At 40.4% G+C, this 11428-nt stretch overlaps 1 non-coding gene across 1 annotated transcript; it reads left to right on the forward strand.

The window, feature by feature from the left end:
* The first annotated feature begins 4831 nt into the window (after positions 1-4831).
* TRNAS-GCU lies at positions 4832-4904 on the forward strand. Its single transcript has one exon. It is a non-coding gene; the product is annotated as a tRNA-Ser (tRNA).
* The last annotated feature ends 6524 nt before the right edge of the window (positions 4905-11428 follow it).

The following is an 11428-nucleotide window of genomic DNA, read 5'->3' on the forward strand; positions in this document are numbered from 1 at the left end:
TCAGTGCCAGCAAGATCAAAAGGGAGTGAGCCTTCTCCAGGAGCTGCGAACTGAGCAGGGCTACTCACTCCATGGCATTTGCATGTTAGAGTTCTAGATGGAAGGCCTTGGCTGAGAAGGGGCTGCTTCCCTGGGCAGAGGGTCCCAAACCCCAGGGAGCAAAACCCAGTGATGGCTGCACCCCAAGGCCTGGAGGAAAAGCCAAATCTGGTGTGAGTGTCACAAATCATCATGGCTGGACAACTAGCACAACATACAGAGTGAGTTAGAGCCTGCCGTTCAGATGGGGGCCTTGTTTAAATTCTTACCCTCAACCCTCCCTATCCAGCCCCCACAGCACACAAGCATGCAAATGCATGAATACACATGCACACACACACATACACATGAACGCATGCATGTGGGCACACATGTGCATGAACACGTGCATGCATGAGCACACGTGCACACACACGCTCTGGATGAAGGGGGAAGATGTGGAAGTTCTTGGTCAGAAGGGAGTCCTCAGAAAAGAGGACTAAAAACACTGCTTCTTTGAAACACGGCTCCTACCCTTCTAAGTTCAGAACTTGGTTGGGACTGAGGGTGAGTGGTCATAGCTGTGGGTTATGGAAGGCACATGAGATCCCCTGGGTGTCTTTCCTCAGAATCCCTGAGAACCACTCCCTCTTCTGCTGGTGTTTCACCACATCGGTCCTTTCTATGCCTATCCCTGGACTTCTAAAAGGTTGGTTCTCAGGGGAAAGAACTCTACTTTTCCTGATGTTGATCTTTTGTAGTTTTAGCAGAATACACTCTCTGTGAAAGGTGATTGTGATTGAGGAGCAAACCCCAGACTGGTGTAGCAGTTAAGGTATAGGCTGTACGTAAAGCTGTACGCATCTAAGCCACTGTAACAGAGACCCCAGTTAAACTGAAGCATATTTCTCTCTAACATGGCTGCCTAGAGGTGAGTGGCTCAGACTAGCAGGGAAGCTCTGCTCCATACGGTCACTCCATACCCAGGCTCCTTCCACCTGTTGCTCTGCCATCCTCTAGAGAGTTGTCATCTGCAGGATCAAAGTTGGGTCACCACCACGTCAGCATCCCTGTTCACAGGGAGCAAGGTAGAACAGAAATGGAGGACAACTTATTATAATTTAAGTAAGTGATACAGAAGTTACATACCTCAGTTCTGCTCATATTCCACCAGTGAGAACTTAGTTGCATGGTCACACCTAGCTGCAAGGGAGGCTCTATATCTATCATCTACTATACACAATATCTATCACCTGTCTATATACCAATATCTATCTGTCATCTATCTTCACCTGTCTGTCTAATTTCTCTGAGAAGATGGTGGAGAGTTTGGCAGGAAGATAGACTCAAGATTAAGATATTAAGTAAACTGACTATCTGTTTATTCATTGAACCAGGTTCTACAATGAACCAGGTGCTATGCTGGGCACAGAGAGAGTGTTCCATGGCTGAGTAATCTAGTCTGTGGCTTCTTAATTTGCCAATCCACCCTTACTTCCAGAGACAGAGGGAGAGACAGGTGAGCTTGTTTTTAAACAGACCTCAAATGATGCTTTCAGCCACCTCTGTTTAATTGAAGGTTATCTTAAGACTGTAAGCTAACTGAAAACTATTACCTTTAGTAGCTACCTATCTTCTTAATGACATGCAACAACAAGTGCAGAAACAAATGGAACGCTTATACTGATATGATCGTAACTGTCACCCCTTAATCCTGAATTTTCAGTTTTGACGTCTTTCAAAATAGCATCACTGTGCTCATTTGTGGACTTTATAAGCCTTCATAAAAAATACCACTTTGGGTGATTTCATTTTCTTTTGGCAAAACTATTAAAAAGATGTGAAGAACTGGGCCAGCCCGGTGGCGCACTGCTATAGTGCGCCGCTTGGGAAGCGCGGCGGCGCTCCCGCCCGAGGGTTTGAATCCCACATACAGACCGGTTCCCGCTCACTGGCTGAGCGAGGCACGGGAGCAACACCGTGTGGCATGGGATCACTGAGGGGCGAAACAGCAGTGAGAAGCATGAAGAGGTTGACAGATGGGCTTGGTGGCTGTGGAGGAGACTCATGATTGAGAACTGTCGAGCCTGGGGGTGGATGAATCAGAAGCTTTCCTTCACTGCATCTTTGGTACAGAAGCACACTGGGTAAGAGTCAGAAATCTTGCAGGGCTTGGAAAACCCTACGGCCAGGACACCACATCTGTAGCTGCCAGATTTTTGTTGAAGGAAAACGATTTTCCTCTAAAATATATGCTTGCAATGCCATGTGCTGTCTTGCACAAGGGCTGTAGCAATAGCCTGAGTGGCCCCTGGCTCAACACCTACCTGCCCAGGCACCCTCCAGGGTGAACCAAGAGTCTGGCCTAAAGGAGCCATCTAGTTCGTTGTCAACAGATTGTCACTCTCCAAAGCATCTAGAGCTGGAGTGAATTTGTTGGGTTTCAAATCCATTAGTATCTGCTTGCAGGTATTAGTTTCTGTTCCTAGTAATCAACCTTTAAATCCCAGAGGACTGAGACAGATCACCTAGTACAACCTCTGGGATGACACAGGAGCAAGGAGATGCCCAGGGTCACACAACGAGTTAGTAGCTATGTCTAAATTAAAACCTAAGATTCCAACATCCCATCCTGTATTCTTTCCAATATGACAGTGACCTCAGTTAACACAAATATGCGTGTGGTTTAATGAGCAGTAGCAGGAACAGTGACAGCCCAATTGCCAAAGCACTGTTAGCTAGCCAAACCATTTTCATCATGCCTACATGATGACCTGGCCCTTGCCAACAACCTTACAGAGCAGATGGGGCAGGGATGAGCCATGAGACTTCAGATAAGGCAGGACTGGACCACCTAGAGCATAGAAGCCTCAGCCACAGCGGACATGCTGGTGGTGGCACATCCGTGCTATGATCCAGTCTCCTCGCCTCGTCCAGCATGCTCCCCTCTCTGATGCCTGTCTTCCCATGGACAAGAGGCCACTCTCTCAGATCTTGGCTTCCTCTTTTGCTAATGAGAGAGAGAAAAAATAAAACAAGATGAAACAGTGACAGTGTCTCCAAACACATCTGTATCTGTAAAGCTCTTAGCCAGGGCTCTTAACCAAGCTCTTCACTAGGACTGGCAGAACAGCAAGATTCCCCCAGCACAAGGCACATGACTTCTATGTCCCCCCATCACCAGGCAAAGTGTACGGAGTCTCTCACCCAGTCTTTGTGGAGTGCTCACTGTGTGCTAGGTGCTGGCTGCAGGGTGCTTGGGGGAGCACAGAGAGAGGCCTCTGACTAGCCTCGAGGAAGGGAAATAGCTGAGAAAGAAGAGTTGAGCCACTGCCTACTGTGCCAAGCACCTTGTAAGTATCATCTCATTTACTCACATGAGAGGCAGTTGTATTACCCGCCTCTTATAGAATCTGAGCTCAGGAAGTTAGACAATGCCTAAAGTCATTCAGCTGGTAAGTAGTCAAACTGAAATTGGGCCTGTGTTTGCCAGAATTCATGAGCTTTCTAGGCTTAGCACCAGGAATGAAACAGTGACAGTGTCTCCAAACACATCTGTATCTGTAAAGCTCTTAGCCAGGGCTCTTAACCAAGCTCTTAACTAGGACTGGCAGAACAGCAAGATTCCCCCAGCACAAGGCACATGACTTCTATGTCCCCCCATCACGAGGCAAAGTGTACGGAGTCTCTTACCCAGTCTTTGTGGAGTGCTCACTGTGTGCTAGGTGCTGGCTGCAGGGTGCTTGGGGGAGCACAGAGAGAGGCCTCTGCCTACCCTCGAGGAAGGGAAATAGCTGAGAAAGAGTTGAGCCACTGCCTACTGTGCCAAGCACCTTGTAAGTATCATCTCATTTACTCACACGAGAGGCAGTTGTATTACCCGCCTCTTATAGAATCTGAGCTCAGGAGGTTAGACAATGCCTAAAGTCATTCAGCTGGTAAGTGGTCAAACTGAAATTGGGCCTGTGTTTGCCAGAATTCATGAGCTTTCTAGGCTTAGCACCAGGTCTGGTGTGTAGTAGCTCTTCAATAAATGTGCCCAGTACATTGTACATGAATGGGCAGAATGAGGTTAGACCAGGCTGAGGAGAGAAACATAAATCGATAGTTCATGGTGCAGTGGACAGAAATTGCAGGCATCACTAAGATGATGGCTTCTATGGTAGAAAAGGGTGCTGAGGTCCTGGGGAAGAACGTGGAGGTGACTTATCACAGCCACCAAGAGGAAGGCCTGCCTTCCTGGCCAGGGAGTACATGGCTGGGGAAGGCAGTTGCCTTTCTCTGCTCCACCCTCTCCTCTCTTGCCCACCCGACAAGGCACCACATTCATTTTCATGGTCATCACCCAGGCGTGGAGGTAGCTCCCTGCCTTGTCTCCACCCCACCCTCGCCTCACCTGGGAGAAACTTCATGACCAGGACCCTGCTGCTCTCACCTCCAAGGAGCAGCCCCCCTCTCACTGCCCATGCCTGTCTTTCTTTCGATAGGTGACATTAGAACTAACAACCTGCAAAGAAGAGCCCAAGTGGCCCTGGTCCCACCTTCCAAGGCGGTTTGATGCTCAGGGTTGGGTGCCAACAGCTGGCTTAGTGGAGACACATCTCCAAACCGCGAGCTTCAGCTGCCGTGGTGTGAACTGTCGCTGAGCCTCCTCCTGGGGCAGCCCCCGCCTGACACTGTGGTTCCTAAATGTCTGACAGTCCAACCACCTATTGATAATAATTCATATTAGGAGAGCCCACTATTGTAGTATATGGCATGGTCACTATTGAAAATATACAACCACTAGTACAGTAACAAATTAAAATAGGCAGGTTGGTTAGCTCAGTTGGTTAGAGCGTGGGGCTGCTAACACCAAGGTCCAGGTTCAATCCTTGTACCAGCCAGCCACAAAAAATAAATAAGTAAGTAAATAAATAAAAATTAAAATAGAAATCAATGTATAAACCACAAATTTAAAAACATGTTGTCTTTTATTCCCAATAAAACATACTATAAGTAATATAAAACTATTTACTAAAGAATTTGTATGACAAATCAATCATCAAACCAATCAATAATTTCCAAATCATTTGTGGGGTTTTAAAAATTCTTGGTATAATCTTTTCTTATTTTACAGCTGTCACTAGCCAAATGATAAACATACCTAATTATTTTTTGACTTACAGAACTGTATCAAACTCTTCCAAAGATTTCCCTTGTAAGTGAATAGTCATTAGGTGGCTTTTAGTTTCTGTAGGTAGAAAACGTCTTTTAACGTCATTGATATTGGTCACCATGCCGAATCTTCTTTCAGTTCTTGCGGGTCTAATAGCAACACATTAAAATTTTTTCTAACCCTTGTAATATTATTTGTGGCATTTTAATATTCCACATTTCTATCATTGAAGGAGACACGCAAAATTACTTATTGGACTGTCATGCTTAATTGGCTTAAATGTATCAAGTGTGTTCACCTTCAAACCCAAGTATCATTTAGTCCTGCTTCAGGATTCAATAAATTGAAAGAATATAAGCATTCATTACCTTTTTTCTTTTCTTTTTTTCTTTTTTTTTGGTTATCGAACAGTAAACACATTTTTCTTTCTCTTTCTAAAATAATCTAACAGTTTTGGGGCTTTATGGGTTTTTTTTCTTGGAACAGATACTTTTTTTGTTGTCTCAAATGATGCAGCATAAATCAGTCAGGGTCCCAGCAGGAAACAGGTGGAACACTCAAATTAGGTAATTGGAAGAGCAATTAATAAAGAGACTCATTACTCAGAGATGGTCAGGATGCAGGGAAAGGACAGAAGACAGTGCAGTACCCCAGGGCTAGTCACAGTGGGGAGCCATTACTAAACACGGGAGAAGGGGCTGTTGCCAACATTTGGAGAGAGACCTGTGTGGAAAGGGCAGCCCAGCACACCCTTTGTTAGAGAAATGTGGTGGCCACAATCAGGAGGGAGGGAGCCTGGCAATAACCACTCTGACCTCATCCTGGTCCCTCTCTGGAACCTCTTGCTGGTACTCCCATCGGCCAAGCCCAGTTGGCAGGCTGAGCTCCTAGGAGCCCACTGAGAAGCCTTCTTGGGACATGCAGGTCAGAGTGCAGAGCAGAGAAGGAAGCAGAAAGGGGCTGGTGGGAAAAAGAAGATGTGGCATATTTTTTTGTCTCTATAAAATCTGTATCTCTTCCATAATTTCCCCTTTTTAGTTTTTTTATGCTCAGAGCCATAATTGTCCCCAAATTAACCATCAGAGAAATTTTTCTTTCTTATAAAGCTAAAGAAAAAAATGACAGATGTCATTTATTAAAGCCAAACCTCTAAAAACAAATTTTGTTTTCAAAATGTTCCATTATTGCCATTTTATAATTTTTGTTAAAATAAATATTCTGACTTTGATACAAATTCCAACCTACTTTTGCAGTTCTTACACTGCAGGCTGGCTCTTGAAGTATAAATATTCTTCCAGTTGTCATTATTTAAATTCTAAGCTCTTCAAATATATTATTTAATCCCTAATAATCTTTTATTTGGAGAATGGTGGTAAATACAAAGTTTATGGACAAAAGATTTAAAGTAATTTACCTTATTTACATTTCTCAATGAATCTCTCAAAGATAACTCAACACAGTGACTTAGACTGTATCAAATAAAAACATTTGGAAATTTTTCTAAGATTTTGGGTTGAAACCTTAGATTTTCCTCATAGAATTACATTGGCATTCTCTGTACAAAATTCAATGAGAGTTTTATGTAACTATTTCTCAGTAAACAATTATTTTTCTCAAGCATTGATAAACTTAGCTATATTATTTCAGATGTTACTACTTCCAGTTCCATGAAATCAACAAAATCCATTAAATTATGTTCAAAGTCTTAAATTTCACATATAAGTAAATTATTAACACTTTAATGTGAAACAGCTGAAGTTTTGTCAACAATGACTGACATTTTATTGGCATGATGTGTAAGTTTTCCAAAAAGCAATTTTCGTATTCTAGTAGATAAATGTTTTGTAACAAACAGGGCCATACATCTAGAGTATAATAATATGTTCACATTGAAATTACCACTTTTTGAAGTTTATTAAATGTTTTATATCTGAAAATACTGTTATGTGTTACTAACCACTTGATAATGTTATAAAGTCTAATAGTACTTTCAATAGTGCTTTTTATTACTTCATTGACAGTCATTGATAAATATTTTCCCTAAGTGTTGATGGTTTCAAATGCTGTTGTATGTAAATTGATTCATAATTATCTTTTACTTTTTTCCTCGCTGATGATTACAAACTTTCTTTCTTTAGACTATGAGCTTTACCAGAACAGGACTGACATTTTGATGAAATATTTAAGTGTTTAGCACTTCCAATTTTTAATAATATAATTTTTGAGCACAATTGGCATCCCACACTTATGTTACTAGCAAAATAAGCCAGCCATATTTTTATTGTAAAAAATCAAATTGTAAATTGTTTTTCATTCCAGTAATATAAATTATTTGATTGATTTTGAATCAATGCTTCTATAGTATCACAAAACAGTCTGTTTGGGTTTGTCGCACAGTGTTGGGAAATGTTCCAGGCTACACCGAAAATTAATATCGTATCTTTGTTTCCTTCAGGATCAGAAGACTAACATATATATTTTTAAAGGATCATTAAGAAACTCAAAAGGATCATTATTGCAACTTTGATATTTCTTCATTCTGTGTTCAGGTTTTTGTTTGTTTTCAAGTGACTACGTATCATTAATGGAACCAGCAAGATGGCAGACTGATTCAATGAAAATGGAGAGAGCAAACTATTCATAGTTTGAATACTGAAAGAAAGAATGCTTGAATATGATGGCTAATTTAGATACAAATCTGGTTAATACTCCACAGAGCAATAACATAGCCTTTGAGATCATCTTTTCTATCAGACAGAAATACCTGTATCTCCTCTGAACAAAATTCATTTATGTAGCTATTGGACAAAAGTCATTTGCATCACTCTCAGTTTTCTACAAGTTAATACCTATATTCCTGGATTTATAAGATATCCTAAATAAATAACACAGTAAATCAAAGGTATCCTAAATAAATAACACAGTAAATCAAAGGAATACAACCCTAGAGAATCTGGCAGTGCTTAGCATTGAAAGGACATGTAATAATCCCTTTGCTCATTTCCAAGTTTTGGGTAATTTTTCTGAATAGTCCTTCCTTGCAATTTTAAATAATTTCCAAGTATTATTCCTAATCACACTGTCTTTTGGCCTGATTAATTTACTCACATACAGTAAGAAGTGGTAATTAACATATAAGCTTCCTTGCAGTATGGTCAACAAATCTAGAACCATATGGTGTAAAGCATTGTTATGGTCAGAAGATTAACTTCTGTCTGAAGATTGTGCAAGGAATTGTATTTCCAATAACCTCTATTATCCCAGTATTTTTTTTAATTGCTTTTATTTTCTCTTCTATTCTGAAGTGAGGAAGCCAAACCCAAGAAAATTGTCTCCACCAGGCCAGCCCCGTGGCTCACTCGGGAGAGTATGGCGCTTGGGTGCGCAGCGGCGCTCCCGCCGCGGGTTCGGATCCTATACAGGGATGGCCAGTGCGCTAACTGGCTGAGCGCGGTGCAGGCGACACCAAGCCAAAGGGCTGCAATCCCCTTACCGGTCACAAAAAAAAAAAAAAAAAAAAATCTCCACCAATTTTGCTTATATCTATAAGTGATGATGAATTTCTTCCTTCTTGAGGTCTTCTAAATCTGCTGAAGTTCCTGGACTGCCAAGAAGTGACCTTCTTATGAGCCACAGAAAGAGCCAGACCAATTTCCTCAGAGGGCTGTGGGCATTGGTTCCACATATGAAGTAAATTTCTTCCTTCTTGAGGTCTTCTAAATCTGCTGAAGTTCCTGGACTGCCAAGAAGTGACCTTCTTATGAGCCACAGAAAGAGCCAGACCAATTTCCTCAGAGGGCTGTGGGCATTGGTTCCACATATGAAGTACAACTCTTATTCCTTAACAGTGGGCTTGTCATACCTGACAAAATAAAATTTATTCTCAAGTATGGCACTTCAATATATCTCTGGTTACACAATCAAATTGTCCAATTATATACTGGCAAAAAAAAGACAAATTCTTATTGTATCTATAAAAATAACTACATTGCCATTAAAAATAGACTCAGTAAACTACATTTGTTCCTAAATTTCGAGATGTCAGTAAAAACAAGGTACCACTTAAAGAATGTTTTATTTCAATTGACAAAAGTATAGTGTACTAAGTTAAAAGTTAGAAATAGATTAAGAAAAGGCAGGGTTTAATCATATATTCATAATAAGATAGAATTGGGCATAAAATTGAAAACAAATAACCAAAATTAGGTTATATTCATCAGTTCACTCAGTCCTAGTGATGTATTCTTGTTCTGCTGGACCCTTGTCAGCACTTGCTTTCACGAAGTCATCTGTTCCTGTCATAAAAAGAGTCAAAGATATCCTTACTCTTAAAGTTGTCTAAACGGTGTCAGCTCAGAAGCCTCTATCCATGAGTCTATTCCTTGAAGCAGTAATAAAGAGTGTCTGGGACAGTCCTTTCCACTGAGATCCTGAGACTGTTTTTTGTTGAAGACTCAACTTCTAGCCTGTAATTTATAAGAAATCCTTCAGGCAAGCATGAGAGGAAATCAGAAATTACCTGCTAATGATAAGAATGGAGGAAAGTGAAATCTATTAGGTTATAATATATAACTATTTCATAAAGTTTAGGTCAGTGTTTTCATGAGAACTCTTACAAGTCTCCAGCACCTTCTTGCAATGTATACAAATCTTGGGGGTGTGGGGAGAGGAAGATGGAGTGGGGAAAGGAATTGGTAAAGGGACACAAAAATCAACTACATTGTATATTGATAAATTAAAATTACAAAAAAAGAAATGGCACCTGAAAAAAAAAGTATACAAATCTCTGAAGCATATCTATATTTAACTAAACATAAATAGCCTAGGGAAAGTTAACTCTTTAACAACACTTCACATACAGCTTTCATGATAGTGTCAGACTATCTAAGAAATATGGAGCATACAAAATAATCATTTTAGCATCCTTCTTTTTATGGGGTGGAAATAAAAATTAGCAATCTTCACTGAAAAAATCTTGATGATCATTGCAGGTGTAAAAGAAAGCCTGAAATGTTTATATATTGCTTTGAATTTAGGATGTGATTTTAGGAAGGCAAAATGCAATTAGTTATCACAAGAGATTTGGTCACTTGATTAAAGAGAATCATGGGTTTCTGAGAATAATAAATGGCTATATCCAGGCTACCTATTAATCAAATGACAATACCATATTTTCATATTTTAAATAATATAGGAAAATGTAACACTCTTATGAAGAAAAAATTAATACAGCAGGTCTGGTTGCTCTCTCTTTGCATATCTCCATAGGGAATTCAAACCATGATTGACCCTTGGCCAATCCCTTGGAAGGTGATCCTTGGAAGGTTCTTTGTATTAATGATTGGTAATTTTGTTCTGTACACCTAGAGCATTGGACCAGGACATACCAGCCTATCAGGATTGCTTTGCACACACATCAAGATGGATGATGTACATCTGCTTTCACTGGAGTTCTGAGTTAAGTTTGTCAGGGTGGTTGCATAGCAGAATGTACTTATGTGATTAGCCCTCTATAAAAACCACAGACACTGATACTTAAATGAGCCAAAGCAATTCTGAGCAAAAAGAACAAAGCTAGAGGCATTACACTATCTGACTTCAAAATATACTACAAAGTTATAGTAATCAAAACAGCATGGCACTGGCATAAAAACAGACACATAGATCAATGAAACCGACCAGTAGAACAGAATAGAGAATGCAGAAATAAATCCACTTATCTACAGCCAACTAATTTTTGACAAAGATGCCAAGAACATACACTAGGGGAATGACAGCTTCTTCAATAAGTGGTGCTGGGAAAGCTGGATATCTATATGCAGAAGAAAGAAGTTAGACTCCTATCTCTCACCACTTACCAAAACCAACTCAAAATGGATTAAAGACAAATGTAAGTCTTGAAACTATAAAACTACTGAAGAAAACATAGGGGAAACACTCTAAGATGTTGGTCTGGGAAAAAATGTTACAGAGAAGACCTCTAAAGCACAGGCAACAAGAGCAAAAATAGACAGATGGGATTATATCAAACTAAAAATCTTTTGCACAGCAAAGGAAACAATCAACAGAGCTAAGAGGTAACTGGCAGAATGGGGGAATACATTTGCAAACTATTCATTTGACAAGGGATCAATGTCCAGAATATACAAGGCACTTAAATAGCTCAATAGCAAAAAAACAAATAATCTGATTGAAAAATGGGCAAATGATCTGAATAGACATTTCTCAAAAGAAGACATACAAATGGCCAAC

Source organism: Galeopterus variegatus, unplaced genomic scaffold (genome assembly GCF_000696425.1).
Source record: "Galeopterus variegatus unplaced genomic scaffold, G_variegatus-3.0.2 Scaffold13630, whole genome shotgun sequence".
Taxonomy (NCBI): Eukaryota; Metazoa; Chordata; class Mammalia; order Dermoptera; family Cynocephalidae; genus Galeopterus; species Galeopterus variegatus.